Source organism: Erinaceus europaeus, chromosome 12 (assembly GCF_950295315.1).
Source record: "Erinaceus europaeus chromosome 12, mEriEur2.1, whole genome shotgun sequence".
NCBI classification, from domain to species: Eukaryota; Metazoa; Chordata; class Mammalia; order Eulipotyphla; family Erinaceidae; genus Erinaceus; species Erinaceus europaeus.
In genome coordinates, this window is record NC_080173.1 from 58,491,181 (window position 1) to 58,515,174 (window position 23,994).

Sequence of the window (23,994 nt, forward strand, 5' to 3'; positions counted from 1 at the left end):
TAAAAAATATTTTATTTATTTTATCTTAATGGGAGAGATACTGAGAGCAAATACAGAGAGGTATGAGAGCATTGTTCAACTCTGGTTTATGGTGGTCTTAGGTATTGAACCTGGGGCCTCAGAGCTTCAGGCATGAAAGTCTTTTACATTATCACTGTGTTGTCTCCCCAGCCCTACAATTCATTTTAAAGCAAACAGTATGTTGAATTCATGTTCTCCAAATGTTTCACTTTATTTTCTGCAACCAACAAGTAGAAAAAATGTTGAAATGTTCCCAGTTTAGGGATTAGACCCTCCTAGATAATCTAAGATAGCCTTTCAATTTCATAATATAATCGATTATTTTGAGTTTATCTTCAAAGTCCCTTTTAGCATATATATATATATATTTTCCAGGAGTAATACCCCTTATGGGGGGGGAGTAATAATGGTTTACAAGACAGTAGATTATCACTAGAGTACAGTTTCTTAGCTCCCTAAACTATACTAGCACACAGTTTCTTAGATGGGTGTCTGTACACTACACCTACCACCAATTGATATTGTCCTCCAATATCTTGGACATTGTTAATATAAATTAACTTTACAAAAACTCTGCCTTTGCAATTAAAAAAAAAAACTATAATGATAACTCTGAAATATTCTGCCCACCTACGTTTATTTAAATATTCACTGAATTCACAGAGACAATACGTATTATTTGGTCCAGTGAGACAAAAGTAAAAAAGCAGAACTTAGTTGTAAAAAGAAAAAAAAAATCATAAAAAACGATATAAGGGAATGCTGGGTTTTGCTCTGGTAGGCACACACATGGTTATATATGTCTGAACTTTCCAAACGATCTTTTAGTTGTTTTTTCTAAATAAACCCATTTTGTTTACTGAAAAAAAAAAAAGAAAGAGAAATCATTATTGCAATGGGAATTTAAGTTATATTTCACTCTGGCACCTTAGATTTTCTTTTATTATACCAGCTCATATGTGTCAATTATGGTAAAACTAGAAAAAATATTGGGGCTGGGTGGTGATACACCTGATTGAGTGCACATGTTACAGTGTGGAAGGACTTGAGCTCGCGTCTACAGCCCCCACCTGCTGGGAGAAAACTTTGTGAGTGGTGAAGCAGTGTTGTTAGTGTCTCTCTGTCTCTCTCCCTTTCTATCACCTTTCCCCTTTGACTTCTGGCTGTCTCTATCAAATAAATAAATAAAGATAATACAAAATAATAACTATTTCTTTACAATAAAGAGACATATCTTGACAGAAGAATAAATGGAAACATAGAGCACAGTGAATAATGTTTTAGTGAGAGATCAATGTTTGTTCATTTCTGTCTTCATTAACAAGAACTACTAATATCCAAGTTTCATTTAAATGAAAATGAGAGACGGTACTTATCTTGAGAGAAATAGATTCTCCTATAAATAATTTTGAAGACATACTTACTTGAAGAATAAACACTAAAAAATGTTTCTTTCTTTTACTTTTAATTTTCATTTTTTTAAATACTTTTAAAATTTTTAAATATTTATTTATTTTCCCTTTTGTTGCCCTTGTTATCATTGTTGTTGTTATTGCTGTCATTGATGTTGCATAGGACAGAGAGAAATGGAGAGAGGAGGGAAGACAAAGAGGGAGAGAGAAAGAAAGACACCTCCAGACCTGCTTCACTGCCTGGGAAGCAACTCCCCTGTAGGTGGGAAGCTGGGGGCTTGATCCAGGATGCTTCCACAGGTCCTTGTGCTTTGTGCCACCTGTGGTTAACCCTCTGCATTATGCCTGCCCGACTCCCTTAATTTTCATTTTTATCAGAAGCATATACTTAGTGTACATTTTCAGATTCTTTCCTAATAAGGTACAAGAACTTATTGTTTTCTGGGTTTGTGCATTCTGTCACTTGGAGGTGAAGGTGGGGCACATAGAAAAAAACATATGTATGAGTAAAATCATCTTTGTTTTGTTTATAAGAAAATGATAATTTGATAATCAAGATACCACTTGTAAGTATAATGGATGTAGAAAAACTTGCTTAATCTGGCACCTAGGTCTGTCTTCTCTCTTTATATGTAAATCATTTAGGTCATACCAACAGAATACCTGAAAGAAAAAAAAAGAAACAGATTAGTATAGAAAAAGTATCAACAACAGGCAATTCAGTCAGTGATTCAGAAAAGAGTTTACATGCCCAGAACTGTGCAACAATTCACCAAGCAAGTGAAGATCCATCAACAACAAGGAGCTCTGTGGCTTCCTTGTGGTTAATGAATATTCACCTTGATCATATGACTGGTTATTATTACTCCTGTGATCTGGAGTTAAAATTTACAACTACCTGGTCCTCCCCCCACCCCCCACTTCTTCATTGGTGGGAATAAGGTCCAACAGATCTTTGCAATTCTAGAATATTTCTGGTTAGGGCTTATTTCTTATTTCTGTTCACTAACTGTTAAATGCAATTCTATTCTGCATAGAGAAGTCTTTGTCTTGGAGCCAAATGGTGGCACACCTGGTTGAGTGCCCACATTACAGTGTGCAAGGACCCGGGTTCAAGCCCCTGGACCCACTTGCAGGAGGCAGACATTACAAGTGGGGAAGAGGTGCTGCTGGTGTTTCTCTCTATCCCTTTCTTTTTTTAAATTTAATTTTTATTTAAGAAAGGACAAATTAACAAATCCATAGGGCAGGAGGGGTACAACTCCACACAATTCCCACCACCCAATCTCCATATCCCATCCCCTCCCTGATAGCTTTCCCATTCTCTATCCTTCTGGGAGCAAGGACCCAGGGTCGTTGTGGGTTGCAGAAGGTGGAAGGTCTGGCTGCTGTAATTGCTTCCCTGCTGAACATGGACATTGACTGGTCGGTCCATACTACCAGTCTGCCTCTCTCTTTCCCTAGTAGGGTGGGTCTCAGGGGAAGCAGAGCTCCAGGGCACATTGGTGGGGTCTTCAGTCCAGGGAAGCCTGGCCGGCATCCTAATGGCATCTGGAACCTGGTGACTGAAAAGTGAGTTAACATACAAGGCCAAACAAATTGTTGAGCAATCATGGACCCACAGCTTGGAATAGTGGAGAGGAAGTGTTTGGGGGTTACTCGCTGCAAACTCTAGTGTACTTCTGCTTTCAGGTATATATTTTGCAGTAGTTTATGGATACGTGTGAACATTTCTCTCTCACAGAAACTGGTGTATATCTAGGTTTTGAGTCTTTGTTAGAAAGTGAACCACTTGGGGTGTAATTAGAGAATACTATGTAAGGAAATGTCTCACCTGAGTAATAAAGCTGAAGGGTTTGTAAGTAGGGCACCAAAGTAAAAACCCTGTGGTGAGGGGTAGACATGCAGCTTCCTGGGACAGTGGGGGGTGGGAGTGGGTGGGAGGGATGGGTCACTGTCTTTTGGTTGTGGGAATGGTGTTTACGTACACTCCTAGTAAAGTGCAGTCATATAAATCACTAGATAATTAACATGAGAGGGGGAAAATTAATTGTATGTATCGAAGTTTTTAAAACACAGACTGAGTCTTTTTAATACATAGGATGTGTATTTGATGTGCGGACTCTCTCAAAAGCCTAGACCAAGTAGATCAGAAGCAACCAATAGCACAGCTATATGCAAGATACTGGGTACTGTACAGCAAACCCTAACAAAAGGACTTTTCAAAGTCAACCCAATTACCAAATAATGTGATGATAACATTAACTATCGATTGCCTTTTTGAACCCTAAGACAGCAGGAATCTCACATCTCCACTATAGAGCCTCTACTTCCCCCAGTTCTTAAACCTTTGGATAGGGCCCACTTTCCCGTATGCCTCTCCCAATCCATATAAAATAATATTGCATCTGCCGATCACAACCTAATCAATGCAAAGATGGCCACCTCAACATGCTTCACTTAGACTGTGTCCAGAAACTTCACGTGTAGGCCAGTCAATAAGGGGTCCTAGTGGTAACACCAAGGAGGTGACTATAACTTAATTTGGATTAAGAAATAGAGTAGGAAAAAAAGGGAAAAAATTTTTTCCGTTAATTTATTAAGCACACCCCCCCCCCCATAACCAGTCCTTGGGGACCAGCTCCTAGCAGGCTCCCCTGCTGAGCTTCTGTCTTTACCAAATTCCTGTCCCACCAGGGAGTATCATTCATTCTAAGTCTATACCCTTCTGAAACCTCTGGCTTTTTTTCTTTCTAAGTACCCAACCCCCCCCACCTCACCCCACATAGCTAATTAAATAATAAAATAAATAAATAAATAAAAACTCTTTCACCGCTCTTTTATGACTGTTCTTTTTTCTTATCTTTTTCTTTTTTCTCTCTCTTTTTTTTCTTTATTTTTCTCATTCATGTCATCCTTTCTTCCTTAATCCTACAGCTTCCAAAGCCACAGGCCCCAGCCCCCACACCACCAAACAGTGTGCTTTTTTGAATTCACTGATTCACATTTGGGAATTATTTTGGGGAAGAATTCTGACTCAGTGTGGACTCTCACTGCGAGTGTCTCTGCTCAACTTCCCTTCCTCCTTTAGTCACCCCTAGAATATTCAGTGGATAGTAGCTTTGAATAATTGTCTATTTCAGCTATCCTTGTCTAGTCCTGAGGTTGTTTTTTTTTTTTCTCATTCTTAACAATCAGCTGCCTCTGATCACGAGGTTTGAGGTAATCTGGGACAGGATTTTTTTTTTTACCCTGCTCTATTTTATTATTAGTATTATATAAAGGCATATATCTTCCCCCCCTTTAGGTTGATCAGAATTAACTCTTAGGGCATCTTTCATTGCTAGGGTAGTGGGCATCCTATCTATTATGGGAGGAACTTGTCTCCTTACTCCTACCTCCTCTACAGACTCTCCCGACCCTCCTCCTCCTAGCTAATTAAAACAATTAAATTAAATTAAAAATAAAGTAATAAAAAAACATTTTCCTTTCACTGTTCTTTAATTACAGCTCTTTTTCTTATCTTTTCCCTTTTCTCTCACTTGTCTCTTTTTTCTTTTTCTTTTTTATGTATTTGTTTTTTTATCTTGTCATACACTTCGTCCTTCCTTATTCTTTGCCTTTCTGAATTTGTGAATTATTTTGGGGAAGAAATCGGAATCAGAGTGGACTCTTAGATCTATCTCATCTTTAAAACCTTGTTGGTAAACTGAATTACCATCGCATTATTTCAAAACTGTTAATACAGCTGGCATATGTGAAAAAAGAAAGCATATATTAAAGACCCTTGTAGCAATACTAAAATAATCCACCCATTTTTTAGGTAGATTTGACAGAGATTTTTTTTAGACACATCTCCTCTTTATTGTTTAGTATTCACTGTCCATCATAGTCATGAAATCATACTTCCTTTACTGTACAGTCCAAAAGCCAATTTTAAAATAAGTTTTACTTAGATGAAAAAATATATATAAATAAAGCAAAAATAGGGCTTAGTGAAGCAAGAAAACTGTAAGACTGTGAGAACTATGGTGGTTATCTCTGGGATGTAGGAGGGTAAGGATACAGAACTTTGATAGTGGGCATGGTGTGGAAGTATACATTGTAATCTTACAGTCCTGTGACAAACTATTAATAACAAATTTTTAAAAACTATTTTACAAATAGGGCTTGTCAGTGGTACAACTGGTTGAAGTTACATATTGCCATGAGTAAGGACCTGGGTTATTATCTTTATTTATTTTTATTTATCGGCTAGAAACAGCCAGAGGGAAGGGGGAGATAGAGAGGAAGAGAGACAGAGATATGCCTGAAGCAGTGCTTCACCACTTGTGAAGCTTCCTCCCAGCATGTGGGGACCAAGGGCTCGAACCCAGGTCCTTACACATTGTAACATGTGTGCTCAACCAGGTGTGCCACCACCCGACCCCTCTGGGTTTTATATCCTAGTACCCACATGCAGGGCATGGATTAGGAATGTTGAGTCTCTTTTTCCTATCTCCTTTCTCCTCTGTGTCCTATTAAGTAAATAAATCTTTTAAAAATAAAAGTATAAAGTAAAAATAACTTCTGAGAAAGGTGTGAGTATTACCAATTGCTCTGCATTAAATCTGGAAAAATTTCCTTATTAAAATAAATGTGATATATTGATAATGACTTATTAATATCATATATTTTCTCTCATACCATTTTGTCTCATTTTGTAACCAAAGAAGGAAAAAACAATTTCCCTAGAGCTATAGAAATATAGATGAGTTAAATAGAGATCATAAATAGAGATCATATAATTGAACTCTCTCACCCCCCCAATGTAGAGCCTCTTTTACAACTGTCAATATGACTAACTCAGAAGTTGCTATATAGTTATCATGTTACACACTCACTTAACCTTGTTTAACAATTCTGAATATCATAAAGACTCTTTTTATTTGGTGTTCCAAATTCCCTTTCTCTATGTTGTATCTTATTTATTCTAATTGTGTTCCTATAGAATTAGACATAATGCATTCAGTACCCCTTTCAAAATATAATATTTAAAATTAGTAATTTAGGAGGCCACCTGGTGAATTTAGTTCACCAGGTAGAACACACACTTGACTATGCACAAGGATGTGGGTTCTTTAACACACCCCTACTACCAACCACATGGAAAGATCACACAAAAGAGAAGAAGGTTTAGGAGCAGTGGAGCAAAGCTATGGTATCTCTCCTATATCTGTCTCTCATTCATCTCTCTCTGTCTCTTGTCCTCTATATTTAAAAAAGAGTTCACTGGAACTAGTGGAATTGTGTAAACACGAAGCCACAGTGAAATCTCTGGTGGTAAATAAAATGAAGTAAATCAGTCAGGTATCAATTCCTTTTCTTTATTTAATCATATTTATCATATAAATATCAATTAGTGTTAGAAATATTTCAAGGAAGCTTATCTTTGTCTTAAATAACAAACTTGGTGAAACTGATATAACCAAGAAAGACCTCTAAAATTTGTATTAACTTACTATAGACATGTTCAAAGGGAAAATCTTAAGGAGCTTGAAAATTTTGCTTTCTGGAATCAATCAAGGAAACTGTCTATTGATATTGGATGGGTAAGACTTTCTAGCAAAGTTAAACCATATCAACTGCTATTGCCTTAAAGGAGAATATTAATGCAAGTGCAAATTTTAATTGAGAAATGTTTATCTTCTTAGGTCATAAGTGTAAGATCTAAGTCATATAACCTATACTAACATGTAGAAGCAGTAGAATTTTGGATATTTGGGGGATATCCCAGATATTATATGAGGCAAAAATATAAGAACAAGAAATAGATCAGAATATAGAAACATTAGAGATAGTTCCTCATCATCCATGCTCTTTCATTCATTTGTTTAGGTACTATATTCTACTAAAAAAAAAACAAGATATTTTTTAAAAAACCTAAGAAGGGTTTTTTGAGAACTGCTGAACTAGTTAAAAGAGAAAGAAGTCAATTCTCATGATCAAGCTGTGCACTAACATCACTAAACCTGCTCTGCAGGAAGTTCTAAAAGGTCTCCTATAAACAATAAGAACATCACCAAAAATAAGTCATATGTAAGTCATATATAAGAACATTCATAAAAGGTTAGAATAATGGCACAAAAATATCTTAAATACATAATATCAATAAATGTAATGGCCTAGATTCACTCATTAAAAACCACAGAGTAAGAAGAGGGATCAGAAAACACAACCCAACCATATGTTGTCTATAAGAATCTCACCTAACTCAACAGGATAAACACAGACTAAAAGTGGAAAGGATAGGAAGTCATCTTACAAGCTAATAGACTACAAAAAGGGGCAGAAACAGATATTCTCATATCTGACACAACAGACTTTAAAATAAATAAATAAAAGATAGAGATGGGTATAACATAATGCTCAAAAGATCAGTCATCAAAGAGTATTTAACAATTATTAACATCTAGGCACCCAATGAGGGGCCAACTAAATACATCAAACATTTACTGAAAGGCCACAAAAATACATCAACAGCAATACAGTAATAGAGACTTCAACACTCCACTCTTTCAGATTGACAAATCATTTAGTCATGGAGTCAATAAAAAAACAAAAAAATTAGGAGTCAGGCAAGTAGCACAGCGGGTTAAGCGCAGGTGGTTTAAAGAACAAGGACCAGCATAAGGATCCCGGCTCGAGAACCTGGCTCCCTACCTGCAGGGGAGTCACTTCACGAGAGGCAAAGCAGGTCTGTTTGTGTCTGTCTATTTTTCTCTCCCTCTCTCTGTCTTCCCCTCCTCTCTCTATTTCTCTCTCCTGTCCAACAATAACACCGACAATAATAACTACAACATTAAAGCAAGGGAATAAATAAATTTAAAAAAAGAAACAAGAAAATTAAATAAAAGATAGACTAGAACTATTGGACATTTTCAGAGTTTACCCTAAGAAACTGGAATACACATCCAGTCATCCAATATCAATACAGCATACCTACAGTCAACATAATAATGGATGATGAGAAACCGAAAGCATTTCCACTTACATTAGGTACTAGAAAGGGCTGCCCACTATAATTCTTATTATTCAACATAGTGTTAGAAGTTCTTGCCATAGCAATCAAGCAAGAACAAGGGGTTAAAGGGAAGTGAAGAAGTCAAACTGTTGGGCTGAGGAGATAGCATAATGGTTCTGAAAAAGCTTTTCAAGCCTGAGGCTTTGAGGTCCCAGGTTCAATCCTCAGTACCACCATAAGCCGGAATTGATCAGTGTTCTAGTCTCTCTCTCTCTCTCTCTGTATCTTTCCCTCTGTATCTACTCTCTCATTAAAATAAAATAAATAAAAATGTATATTTAAAAATATAATTGGAGTATTACACCAAAGTAAAAGACTCTGGGGTGGGTGGGTGGGTGGGGAGAATACAGGTCCATGAAAGATGATGAATGACATAGTGGAGGTTGTATTGTTAAATGGGAATCTGGGGAATGTTATGCATGTACAAACTATTGTATTTACTGTTGAATGTAAAACATTAATTCCCCAATAAAGAAATAAATTATTAAAAAAAATAATAATAAGTCAAACTACCATAATTTGCAGATGATAAAAATGATATACATAGAAAAAAAACTAAAGAATCCAGCAGGAAGCTCCAGGAAATTATCAGGCAATGTAGTAGAGTGTCAGGCTACAAAATTAACATACAAAAGTTGTGGAATTCCTCTATGCAAAAACTAAGTAAGAAGACGAAATCCAGGAATCAATCCCATCCTTCCACTATCACAGCAAAACTAGTAAAATACCTAGAAATAAGCCTAACAAAAGTAGTGAAGGACTTGTATACTGTATACTGAGAATTATAAGTCACCATTCAAGGATATAGAAAAAGATAAAGTGGTAGAGAGATATTCCATGTTTGTGGATTGGAATAATTAATATCATCAAAATTATATTCTACCCAGACCCATATACAAATTTAATGCAATCCCATTAAGTTTCCACCAAACTTAGTTGAATAGAACAAAAGCTACAAATGTTTATCAGGGACCAGAAAATACCTAGAATTGCCAAAGCAATACTGAAAGAAAAAAAAAAAAAAGAACAGAACTGGAGGTATCTCACTCCCATATCTCAAACTATACTACAGGGTCATTGTCATCAAACTGCCTGGTATTGGAACAAAAATAGACACACTGACCAATGGAACAGAATTGAGAGTCCAGAGATAAGCCCCGATATTGTGGACATCTAGTTTTTGAGAATAGTTCCCAACTCTTAAATAGAGAAAGAAGAGTCTCTTCAATAAATGTTGTTGGGAAAATTGAGTGGACACATCCAGAAGAATGAGGCTGGACCACTACATTTCACCACACACATAAAAGTACACTCCAAATGAATAAATGACTTGGATGTTGGATCAGAAGCTACCATATGCTTATGGGAAGATATTGATGAAACACTGTTCTAATTAAATTTTATGGTCATCTTAAAAGGATACAAATCCAAATGTAATGAAGACTAAAACAAAAACAAACCAATGGAACCACATCAAATAGAAAAACTTCTGTACAGCAAAAGAAACTACCACCCAGACAAAGAGACTCCTAATAGGATGGGAGAAAACCTTTACTGTTTGATGCCATACATCAAACAAAGGACTAATAACCAAAATATATTAAGACCTCACCAAACTCAGGGGGAAAAAATGACCCCATTGCAAGTGGGGAGAGGATATGAACAGAATATTCTTCACCAACGAGATCTAAAAGGCCAACAACATGAAAAAAAAAATGTTCCTAGTCACTGATTGTCAGAGAAATGCAATTAAAGACAATGAGATTCCTGTGAGAATGTCATACATCAGAAAAGGTAGCAGCAACAAATGCTGGAGAAGTTGTGTGGGCAAAGGAATCCTTCTGCTCTGCTAGTGGGAATGTAAATTGATCTTATTCTTGTGGAGAGCAGTCTGGAGAAGTCTCAGAAGGCTTGAAGTAAACCTACCTTATGACCGGGCAGTTCATCTCCTGGGGATATATCGGAAGGAATCAAACATACATATTCAAAATGATATGTCTATACCTATGTTCGTGGCAACACAATTTGTAATAGCTCAAACCTAGAAGCTAGCTAGTCGCCCAACAAGAAATGAATTGCTAAGCAAATTGTGGTATATATACACAATGGAATACTAGTTAGCTATTAAAAATAATGAATTCACCTTTTCACCTCAACTGGACTGAACTGGAAGGAATCATCTTATGTAAGATAAGCCAAACAAGAGAAAGGAATATGGTATGATCTCATTGATAGAAAGGGAAACAAAGAAAAAAAATTGGACTGCATTTAGGTTATTACACCAAAGTAAAGGACTCGGGGTGGGGTGAGGTGGAGGTGGAAGTTCAAGTCCTGCTGCATGATGGTGAAGGAGGACTTGGCCTGATTGTGTTTTGCAGAAAATTGAGAAATTTAACACATATACCCAGAATTGTATTTATTGTAACCTATTAATCCACCAATAAAATAAAGTTTAAAAACTGCACTATAATACCAAAATATGTCATTATAAATAGCCACAATAAAGTAGAAACCAAAAGAAATATATATAATTTCACACCTCTTCAAAATGTGTTACTTCTCTACATCCACCATAACAGCACTCTATCCGGCCACCAAAGTCCACTGGGTTCCTTTTATCTTGGCAACACACATATCCTTTATTAACCTGCATTTCTACTCAAAAGTTTTTTTTTTTAATATGTTTTATTGGTGGCTTCCTCTACCCTATCTCCCAGATACCACTTTGATAATTTAAACTGATCTTTCTTCTTCTAGTGTGTTCCTCTCCTATGTACACACATTTTTTTAGTTCCGCTATTTTACTTTATGTGATTTCTGTTATGAATTTTCTCATACTTACTTTAATAATTTCTATGAATTTTCTGAAGTTTTCTTTCACTGAAATTCTCATTGTAGTGAGCATCCTTGGAACTATCATTTTGATATTTGGTGGGGAGAGAATTATTCTGTTGAATTTGAGGTTCCCTTCATGTCACTCTCTTGGTTTAATAGTGAATGTTGTTTCCTATATCTTCTCATTATGTTTGATGATTCCTGAGAACTTGGCTCTGGGATTCTGTTTGGATCTGGGTATATACTTAAAGTTCAGGGTCACAAGTGTTGAACAGTCCCTGGATTGCTATACCCGGGGTTCAGGCATAATGTGTAGCTGGGACCTCATTATAGGTAATGGCAAACATGTGCATGCTTCAAATCTGGTAAGGCACAAGGATCTGATAGGCTAAGAGTAGGGGATCTACCTCTAGTATCTATTGTGATGAAAAAATGAATTTCAATATGATTTCAACCAGAGCTTTAACAAGTTTTGATGGATGATCAGGTAGAGATGCTGTACTGACACCTTCCTCTCTCTTGATGCTTGTACTTTGCATTTCATGATGTTTTGGAATTGTAGGAATAGGATTAGAGTGACAAAATTTTGGTACAGCCTTTTGTTTGCTTTTCAGATTTGAGCTTTATAATATCTTTCATAATAATCTATTCAAGTAAAATATATCACTTTAAAAAGAAAATTAAAGAGTGAATAAAATCTGAGGTAAGAATTATAGAGTGAGAAACTATGGAAACTGTTTTATACAAAAGTACTTTTGTATAACTATAGGCAAAGGAATATAACTCTAAGGCCAGGTAATAAGAGTGCAGGGCAAACACAGAAGGAAAATGACTCCTCTTCTGCATGGAATCCAGCACCATTTTAGTAACCTAAGACCTGAGTTGACATTTTGGTGCGATTACTTCTTCAAGATCCAATGGGCAGTAGGGCATATGTCTTCTGTATGTAATACCTTGTACCTGGCTAGGCACCAAGAAAAATATAAAAGCATATAGAACATTGTTAATGGCAAAGGGGTCAGTGTGCTTTGGCTTCTTTCTCCCATAAATAATAATTAATAAGAATAATACCCAATGCTGAAATCACACCTGTGACTTTGGAGTTCTTGTTCTATTTCTCAAAAACAAAACAATATTTTTCTGTTTACTTATATTTCCCTGCAGAAAATTTGAGCACACTGAGAACTGTACACTTCTTTAATACATAACAGTATACTTGCCACAATAGTACCTTCTTAGCAAATATAGGTTGAGAGAAATATTGGGATTAGTAAAGGTGGGGATTGGGCTGGGTGGTGGCACACCTGCAGAGTAGAGGTTTTGCAAATGGTGAAACAGTGCTATCGGTGTCTTTCTCTCTCCTCTATCATTCTCTTCTCCCTCTATATCTGTATGTCTCTATCCAATAAATAGATAAAAATAATAAAAAAAAGTTTGGAATCAATGTGTGACAACATTTTGTCTCTCAAATATTAAAAAATATGGCTGTAAAGTAAATATAGTGAAATAATAGGAGGTGCAAAGCCTACAGTTTAATTCCATATGGGATTCAGATGATACTAGATAAGCAGAAGACAAGAGAGATATATATTTACCTAATGGGATCCATAATGCTATTTTTTGCATTCAGTTCTATATTTTCTTCCTGTGGAATGTGCTTCTTCCCATTAATGCTTCATGAATTAACCATAACCACCACCAATGTAATTAAAATATTGATTGCCAAGAGGAAGTGAAGATTCAGCATTAATTCATTCAGCAAAAACTTTCTGAGCACTACTGTATGTCATTCCTTGCTAGGCATCAATAAGAAAATGATATATATATATATATATTTATATATGATATAAATGTCATATGCATAAGATAAAATATTATATGTGTTATATATAATATGAAACTTGGTTGCTCCAAGTTGGGAGTATCTTGGATTATAAAATAATGTGAAACATTATTTCATGTTTGCACATTCACAGATATGTTACAGATTATCTTCTGTGACTAACTCTTATAAAAAGTGAGTACTAGCTCAGATATTCCACAAATGGCATAAGAAAAAAGGCATATGTTTACGGTGTCACTTAGGTATAGGCTTCTCTCCATGAGATGCCCAGGAAACCTGCCATTTCTCAGTGAATCTACAAATGCACACCTCTATCCAGTATCAACGCCAAATAAGTGCTGTTTTTAAAATATTTTATTTATTATTGAATAAAGACAGAGAAATTGAGAGGAGAGGAGGAGACAGAGAAGGAAAGAGACAGAGAAACACCTGTGGCACTGTTTCACCACTTGTGAAGCATTGGCCCCTGCAGGTGGGAACCAGGGCCTTGAACCTGGGTCCTTGTGCACTGTAATGTGTGCACTTAACCAGAATCCTGTTAGAATTCACTTGAGCTCATATGTTTCCTCTCTACCTGACTATTTTAACAGAATGAGTTTATTCTCTATCTATGCAATTGTTAGCTTTATTTAGAATATTTATGATGTATATAATTTTTGTCACATGTTATGTGACAGGTACTATAATAATCTTTGGTACTATAATAAACAAATCTGGTATTATTATTAATTTATTTATATCAACTGTGATTCTTTCTACATGACATTGTGTTATTTTATAATTTGGGTTGTAGATTTAAAATGTTTATTTTTCACATTTCTTTTTAAACTTTATTTATTATTTATAAAATGGAAATATTGATAAGACTATAGGATAAGAGGAGTACATTTCCACACAGTACCCACCTCCAGAGCTCCATATCCAATCCCCTCTCTTGATAGCTCCCCTATTCTTTATCCCTCAGGGAGGATGGACCCAAGATCATTGTGGGGTGTAGAAGGTGGAAGGTCTGGCTTCTGTAATTGCCTCTACACTGAACACGGGCATTGACAGGCAGATACATACTCCCAGCCTGTCCCTGTCTTTCCCTAGTGGGGCAGCACTCTGGAGAGGTAGAGTTGCAGGGCACATTGAAGAGGTCCTCTGTCCGGGGAAGTCAGGTTGGCATCATGGTAGTATCTGCAAGTTGGCATCTCACTTAACATGAGTTACCAGGCCAGGAGTCAGTGTCGCTAATGTCAATATAAGGTCTCCCTGGTGTTGTCCCAGCTTCTGTGGAAACTCAAGAAGCCACGGTTGTAAATTGGTGAGATTTTAGGTGATATTTTCTTTTTAAGAGTTCTTTGTTGCTTAAACTAAGACCTGGAAGTGGCGCAGCTCACCAGCCAATCTCCTAATTTGGTGCCAACTGTCCCTGAGCACTGGTTTTAAGTCCTGGGAATGGTTCCCTCATTCCTTTTCTGTCCACAAGCCAGAGGTGTCGGTACTCACCTGTAGCTTAAGTGATTTTCTCTTCCTTCCTTCCTTCCTTCCTTCCTTCCTTCCTTCCTTCCTTTCTTTCTTTCTTTCTTTCTTTCTTTCTTTATTTCTTTCCTCCCTTCCTCTCCCTCTCCCTCTCTCCCTTCCTTCCATTCTCCCCCCCTCTATGTTTTCTTTCAGTTTATCTTGTTTTTTTTTTTTTTTTTTTTTGCACGACCTCCCTGGCTCTGCTTTTTCTTTTTTAAAATTTTTTTTTTTTTAATAATTACCTACATTTATTCAAATCCTTTAACAGTGTATTAAGTGAGGTGTTGTTGTTGACATGGGCACTCAACCTAGCCTCAAGTTTATGGAAGATTCCTTTTTTTTTTATTATTATTTTATTTATTTATTTATTTATTTATTTATTTATTTATTTAAGAAAGGATTAATTAACAAAACCATAGGGTAGGAGGGGTACAACTCCACACAATTCCCACCGCCCAATCTCCATATCCCACCCCCTCCCCCGATAGCTTTCCCATTCTCTATCCCTCTGGGAGCATGGACCCAGGGTCATTGTGGGTTGCAGAAGGTAGAAGGTCTGGCTTCTGTAATTGCTTCCCCGCTGAACATGGGCGTTGACTGGTCGGTCCATACTCCCAGTCTGCCTCTCTCTTTCCCTAGTAGGGTGGGTCTCTGGGGAAGCTGAGCTCCAGGACATATTGGTGGGGTCTTCAATCCAGGGAAGTCTGGCTGGCATCCTGATGACACCTGGAACCTGGTGACTGAAAAGAGAGTTAACATACAAAGCCAAACAAATTGTTGAGCAATCATGGACCCAAAGCTTGGAAAAGAGGAAGTATTAGGGAGGTACTCACTGCAAACTCTAGTGTACTTCTGTTTTCTTACTTTGGTGCCATACTCCAAACTCAGTCAATTTCTGCTTTGTGTTTCTACTTCTTTTTTTTTTTACATGCATAACATTCCCCAGATTCCCATTTAATAATACAACCCCTACTATTTCATTCATCATTTTTCATGGACCTGTATTCTCCCCACCCACCTACCCACCCCAGAGTCTTTTACTTTGGTGTAATACTCCAAATACTCAGTTTATCTTGAATTCAGAGTTAGAAGTGATGTGCCTTAGCTTAGCTCCCAGTTTAGCACCTTCCATCCCTGAGTACAGCCTTTTAATCTGGTCAATCTCTCCCTTATCCCTTTTCTGTCCGGGAGCCATACGTGTCTGCTCACCTGTGGCTTTTGAAGAAATCCTCGCCGTATTTTCTTGAGTTTTCAGGTGATTTCTGTTACTTTTCCTAGTTGACTGGGGAAAGCAAGAATAAGTCTGTTCTACTCCTGGGAACAATGTTTTCCAAAGCACAATTTATATCATGAATTTATTCCAACTCCTTTAGCAATCTCATGTAGGAACATAGCATTTTTAGCTCATGGTTCTTTTAACAACACAGAGAAAATACCTTCTAATCTAAGAAAATATCTGAGATGGCATGTGTTTGCACTATATCATTGATATAATCTGGATCCTCATGGAAAAGCAATCCATGAGAATCCACAATCTTCCCCATTCATCCATGAAATCAAGCACTTGGCTGAAAATAAATTCACTGAATTGCATCTCTGCACATCATTTTACTACATAGTAATTCTGCCAATATTACTGATGAATATTTTACTAAATGACTGATTTAACAAATTTAGGAAATGTACTCATTATGATTTTAACAAATTATAAGAAAGGCTTAAGAGCTTAATAGAAATATTTCAAGAGTTTAACAAGAATATGTAATGTCGATTCCTTTGGCTGAAACATGATTTATGAATGTTATAATTTAAAATATTAATATTAGAAATATACAGTTTTTAAAATTTCAAAATGTGAGTTATTCATTCTGTAATCAAAACTTAATAGTTTATAATGTTTTTTTTCTTTTTTATTAATTCAGCATTGAGAGCAACACATTCATTTGGGTCACTTAATCTTTAACAATTTTTAGGATTTTTCTGGCAATTTCCAGTAGCAATTTTAATGTAAATTCTTATATCTAGAAATTAGTAAACCACAATTTATTATTTGTGATTTGTTGTTATGTGGTTTGTCTAATCACTCCCTAGTTTATTTCTATTTATAGAGTGCATTATATTTTACTTATTTATTATTGGATAGAGACAGAAATGGAGAGGGGTGGGGGAGATAGAGAGGAAGAGAGACAGAGACACAACTGCAGCCCTGCTTCACCACTTGTGAAGCTTTCCCCCTGCAGGTGGGGACCAGGGGCTTGAACCTAGGTCCTTGTGCACTATAATATGAGTGCTTAACCAGGTGCGCTACCACCTAGTCCCGAGTGCATTATACTTATCCCGTTAAAGCAACCAGGCATGCTTGCATATTTGGATACTTTTACCCTTTGATGAATATATCTCCTAACAGTGGACAAGTTAAAATTTCAGTTGTTTCTCTATTTGATTCAAAATATCAGCACTTCATAAATTAATGTGATTAAGCTACTTCAGCTTTCTTTTAGAGACTTTTGGATATTACTTATTTTCACTTACCAAACAATGAAAAGAGAAAGTTTTTTTTGTTTTTGTTCTCCTCAAGACTAATTTTGGGCTGGTCAAGTAATCAAATTAATATCAAGTTGATTAGTAAGAGAAAACAAACATATTGAATTAGATATACATGAGCAGTCTAAATAGATGTGGATTCCAAGGACTAAGGCAGACGAGGGTATCTATCCTGAGCTAAGGAATGAGAAACAAACCCAGGCTTCTAGCAGACGTGGGAGATTAATGTGAGAAGGAGTGGGTGGTTTATATGATGAAGGTCGGCTGTTCCGTAATGAAATGCTTGCTTTGCATATAGGTACATTTCTCTAATAGGAAAATAAATATATTTAGTAAACGTGCTGATTATGTGTAGTCTCCATAATGTTTATCTTTCTCAGTAGATGTGTGAGCAGTAAGTATTTCTTATGAATGATCAGTGTCTCAATTGACCTCAGTTTGAAATAATCCACAAGCCAAAGTGACATACCTAGGGCAGACCTGCTGTAAACATTTAGGGAAGATTGCATTAAAGGGAGACCTGGCTTTCACAGTTTTGAAGAAAATCAAGGAAACTCCTTTTGATAAAGGATAAGACAGAGAGAAAATAGAGAGTAAGACAGAGAGATGGAGAAATACCTGAGGTACTGCCCCACCATTTCTTGACTGTTAGACCCACCTATTCCTAACACATGTCCTTATTGCATCTGTGAATATCTGAGCCATAGCATGCAATTAGTGAGGTGTTGGGAATACAATTATGTAAATAAAATCTTTGCAAGATGGGCAAGTACACATTCATATATTGTTACATTAAAAAAATACAGCAGCCTAGGTGAGAGCATATTTAAAATTACTATTTCCTATCTGTTGTAGAATTATTTCAATTAATAAGTTAGATTGTCATAAAATGTGATTTAATTAGAATTATTAAAATATTTTGATAAATTATTTTCTTTAATCCCACATGAGGGCATACTGTGAAGTCTCTTGTTTGGTGAGATAAGCCAGAGTGATTATGCTTAGTAAAGTAAATAATGAAGTGAAGGACAATGGGATGATGATTTCACTCCTGTGTGGAATATAGAGGATTCAAACACATGAACTTAAAAAAATTATATATATATATATATATATATAATCAATACATATTTATGACTTTGGGAGAACTATGATGGTTATCATTGAAGGGTGTTATGGTAGTGGTATGGAATTATACCTTTATTATTTTATAATCTTTTAAATAACTATTAAATAATATATAAATAAATATGAAATAAAAAACAAACATATAAAGTACAAACTTTAGAGTTGGAAAAATCTGTAGTAACCAATTCCATTTCTGCCATTTAATAAATGAGATATTTTTTTAAAAAGTGAGATAAACCAGAAATATGACAAATACCAGCTGATACAACTCATAGGTGGAAACTAAAAAAGAAAAATGAAAAGGAAAACACAAGGTGAAAACTGGATAGGGCACAGTGTTACTGTAGCAAGGACCCTAGGGAGTGGAAGCTGTGGAGAGAACATAAGGATAATGCTGAACATCTTGCAAAAATGTTGGTAGAGGCGTGGAGACATTTACTACAAGGAAATGTGAGGTACCCCAGTGTCAACAACAGTCCTATAAATATTGTCAATAAAATGATTTGGAAAAAAAAATTTCATATCAGTAGTAGTCAAACTATAGATTTTTTAACAGAAAAATTGGGTTTATTCTAATAAGATTTGATAATTATTGATAATTTGTAGTATTTTAGAATGCAATTGGGCTTATATTCACAACCTTTTCTTCAAGAAATTGTTCAATTATGTTCCCTGTGAACTCTGACTATATGAAGGCATATATTAAATATACATGTTTTATCCCATTCAAGGAAAAAAAAAGACAAGGTGAAAAAGAATTCATAATGCTTGAAAATAATTCATTAGTTATGAACTAATCTTTCTTTTATAGCATTAATAAAGCAATTATTGTAACTCTTTTGTTCTTATATTAAGAAAAGTAATGTATCTCTGGTGTTTAGATGAACTCCCATCCTGTTCCTCCCCAGAGGTTGGAAACACATTAATGGAATCCTATGCTGACATTACAGACACTAAACTTGCTCAGTGACACATGATAGAATTTCCCCTTTCCCTCCCCCACCAGGATAAATGGAATGAACAGAGAAACCTAATACCATAGCCACAGTGCCACCTACTGGAAGGACACAGGTAGAAAAACGAAATTAGACCACCAATTAAAACCACATATCAAAATCAAATTAAAATGGATCAAACACTTGTATATTCGACCAGAAAACTCTAAAATTCAGAGATGAAAATACCAATAAAAATTGCAGGATTTTCACATTAAAGATGTATTTAGAGACTCAATCCTATGGGCATGGGAAATAAAAACTAGAGTAAATAAATGAGATTATATCAAGCTTCAACACATCAAAAGCAGACTACACAAGGATAACCAAGCAACCCAGTAAGTGAGAGAAGACATTTTTCCATCACACATGCACCAAGCAACTGAAATATTTATAAAGAATTGGTACAGCTCAACAACAAATGTTTCATAATAATTGAAAAAGAAAAAAAGAAAAAGAAAAAAAAAAGAGCCAAAGGTCTAAACAGACAGTTTTCTAAAGAAGAGATATACATGGTCCACAACATCTGAAGAAAAACTCCATTTCACTGATCATTAGAGAAATGCAAATTTAAAGACTACACTGAGATTCTATCTCACACCTGTGATAATGTTCTATATCAACATAACAGGAAATAATAGGCATTGGCAAGATTGTGGATAAAAGGGGACTCTGCTACATTGCCAGTGGGAATATGACCTGGTGCAGACTCATTGGAAGACTTTATGGAGAGCCCTTAAACAAATAAAAATGGAATTACCTTATGTTCTGGCAATACCACTCTTAGGCATTTATTCAAAGGACAGGTAAATGCTAATTCGAAGGGACACATGCACCTCTATGTTCATAGTTGCATTATTCACAATGGCCAAAGAGGGAAAGCAGCCTAAATGCCTATCTATAGATGACTGGCTAAAGAAGTTGTGGGATATATATGCCATAGAATACTACTCTGCAAAAAAAAAAAAAAAAAGAAGAAGAAGAAGAAAAGAAAGAAAGAAAAAAAAATACTACTCTGCAGTATAAAAAGAAAATATTGTGTCTGGCAGTGATTATGCTCAGTGAAATAAATTAAGAGATGAAAGAGTTACCACATGGTTTCACTCATATGCAAGGTCTAGAGAACTAATACACATGAGTATTTAAAAACAAACAAAGAAACAAAAGCCAACAAACTGTTTCTAAGACTGTGAGGGTATGGTAGTAATATATGGGAGGTAGGAAAGTGAGTACCCAGAACCTATATGGTGGCAGGTGCAGTTTGGAACTATATCCTATAATCTTACTGTCTTGGAAGCTAGAATTAATCACAAATAAGGCAAAAACAAAACATTGTAATAAGTGATGTATATTTGAATATGAGCAGTATGCATTTTAAAAATCAGTAAATATCAATTTTATTTATATAATGACATAACAAGTAGAGGGAATACATAAATATTTGCCTCAATGATATTGAGCAATATGGGGTTACAATTTTAAAGTGCCAAATACAGTCAGTTGACAATCTATTTGGAGTGTAAATATAATGCCTATTATAGAAACATGAAGAGAAACCTTACTGGATATAGGGACTGCCTGACAAGTGTGAGGGCCAGTATACATTTTAACTGATACAATGAAAAATAAATAAATAAATAAATATGCTACTGCCCCAGGTGTTCCAAATTACAATGAAAATGTATATCTCACAACAGATAAATTTGTGTAAGATTACAGATAGTATATGCAGGCCAGATAACTAATACAGAACAAGAATCATAAAAATTATCTGTAACATTTTAATATGGAAATCCCTTATGAAGAGTGTATCTTTAGAAAATAATAATTGGTATTGACAGTTTGTTATCAAAAACATGTTCATCACATAATTTGCAGTGGGGAATTGTTGGTAATAAATTAAATATCAAATTATAAAGAAGTAATAATGGGAAAATGTAAATATCTTTGGTCAGTCAGTTAATGAAATCCTTTTGAAGATTATTTGATACACATGAATTTATGTATGATAGAATATTTGGATAAAGTGCAGTATGTGTGGATATACGTGTATGAAAGTGTAATTCCAAAATTTTGTCCACTTCTATATAAATACCAGGAAAGTCACAGATCTACATGTGATAAATGTTAGTAGTGAGAACTGTTTTCCATCTACACCATGCCTCGGCCTTGCGTGAGCTTAATGTGCAGCTTGACGATACGAGAATCCGGCATGAAGCCCAGCCAGTCTATCTTGGCGTTACTCTCGATCGCACCCTGTCATTTCACGAACATCTCATAAAAACTGCAGAAAAGGTGGGCGCGAGGAATAACATCATTGCAAGACTGGCCAGCTCCTCATGGGGTGCGAGCGCTTCCACACTACAATCATCATCTCTGGCATTATGCTATTCCACTGCAGAATACTGTGCCCCAGTATGGTTCCGTAGCCCCCATGTCCACTTGGTCGATTCCAAATTATATTCCTCCATGAGGATAATTTCTGGAACCATCCGTTCCACCCCGGTTCCATGGCTGCCAGTTCTTAGCAACATCGCCCCGCCAGATATTTGTCGGGATGCGGCATCATCTAAGTTCATTTCCCACGTCTACGCTCGACCGGACCTGCCAATATACGCGGATATCTTCGCCCACCCTGTTCAACGCTTGACGTCTCGTCACCCAATCTGGTCCCCTATGCCTACACTGAACTTCTCTGTTCCAGACTCTTGGAAACAGAGTTGGCAGTCAGCTGAGGTAAAGAACAAACACCTCATCACAGACCCCTGCAAGCGTCAACCCGGCTTTGACCTAGCACGTTATGATTGGGCCCTCCTCAATCGCTAGCCTGTTATGACTGGGCCCTCCTCAATCGCTATCGAACAGGCCATGGCCGGTGCACCGCTATGTTCCATCGCTGGGGAGCCAGAGACGACCCGAACTGCCCCTGTGGCTACAGACTATGACCCACATAGTCAATGACTGCCACCTCTCCAGATTCAAAGGAGGTCTCGAAACTTTACCTCAGGCTCAACCTGATGCTGTTGACTGGCTACAGAAGAAGGGCAACCGCTAGAAGAAGTGAGAACTTATATAACTATATCACCCAAGCACTTCTGGACCAAATATTCCAACCTTCTTTGCAATTAGACTTGGTTTCTGGGGTGGGCTCAATTTTTTAAAGTTCCCCTTTATTCTGTATATGCAGGTGCAGTATTTAAGAGTTTTATTGAGACTTCCGGAGGCGGGGCTATGGACCAGCAGCAGCTGTGTTTCTCTCCTCTCCTCTCCTGTCCCAGGTCAACTAGGAATACCAAAGGAGACCACCTGGGACCGCAACAAGACAGGACTAGAATGACTTCAGGAACCCACCAAAGCACTGGTAAGTACAAACACGTGTGTCTCGTGTGCCTCGGGAGAGATTAAGTGGCTAGTAACAGTATGGCAGTTTGCCAGTTGAGACACCACCTCCAGTCTGTTTCACAAACAAGGGGACAGCTGAAGGGAGGAGAAGACTCCCCTGAGACACACCAAGTGCAACTGTGAGTCTCCATTGCTATTGCCCTCAGAATCCGGAGCAGCAGCGGGGAGGTCCTGTTCTGACACCAGGGGACAGAGAACTAACAAGAGGTGGGTTCCTGAAGTCGTTCTAGTCCTGCCTTGTTGCGGTCCCAGGTGGTCTCTTTTGTATTCCTCCAAAAATGTTTTATAAACATTTAAGGTATTTAAATCATTTGTCAAGTTTCATGCCCAATTGTATCTACTTGATACTGATTATAACACAAATTAGTACATGTGATACATATGTAAATAAATATAAGTAGAGGGATATGTACATACCTTTTTCGTCAATCTACCTCAGCTTGCCCATTGCTGGAATTACTCTGAAAGTCACCCAGTTACTCAAGCTAAATAAATCTTAAATGTGTCTCTGCTTTTGCTCTAATCCAAGACACCTGCACTTCTCATTAGGCAAAAGCAGACTCCTAACTTTCCATTTTTATTCTCCAATGTCCTACAAATCTGTAACTTGTACCTTTCTTTTTCTTCCTTTTTTTTTACATTTTTAAATACTATTTTATTTATTTTTTATTTCCACCAGGGTTATCACTAGGGCTCGATGCCAGAACTATGAATCCATCACACCTAATGGCCATTTTTTCTTTTTTTTAATTGGATAGGATTGAGAGACATTGAAAAGGGAGAGAGAGGAAGAGAAAGATAGACATTTTCAGACCTGCTTCACCTTTTGTGAAGTGTTCTCCATGCAGGCAGGGAGTAGGGGCTCAAACCCAGGTCCTTGTATTTGATAATATGTCTGCCTCACTGGTGCTCCACTCCTCAGCCCCCATACCTTGTATATCTCTAGTTTGATTAATTACAATCATTCCATCTGTATACCTCTGTTTTGTTTAGCCAACATAGGCATATTGCCACTCAAAAGGTTCCAGTACTGTTCTTACTGCATAGCCTTTAAATTTCTCTTTGTTTTTTCCTTGTAAAACTGTATGTATACATACCATGTGACATACACACTAAATTATTATATCAGAAGCCTCCAGGTAAGGAACAGCAATACCACAGAAGATCCTATTTACAAAGAGATTAAAATGGGAGATTATCAATTGAATATCACAATGTCAAATATAAAATCATGAACCAATATAA

At 36.5% G+C, this 23,994-nt stretch overlaps 1 pseudogene; it reads right to left on the minus strand.

The window, feature by feature from the left end:
• The window catches only part of LOC132542120 (probable dimethyladenosine transferase), a 55,172-nt pseudogene that overhangs the window by 20,649 nt on the left and 10,529 nt on the right, over window positions 1–23,994 (minus strand).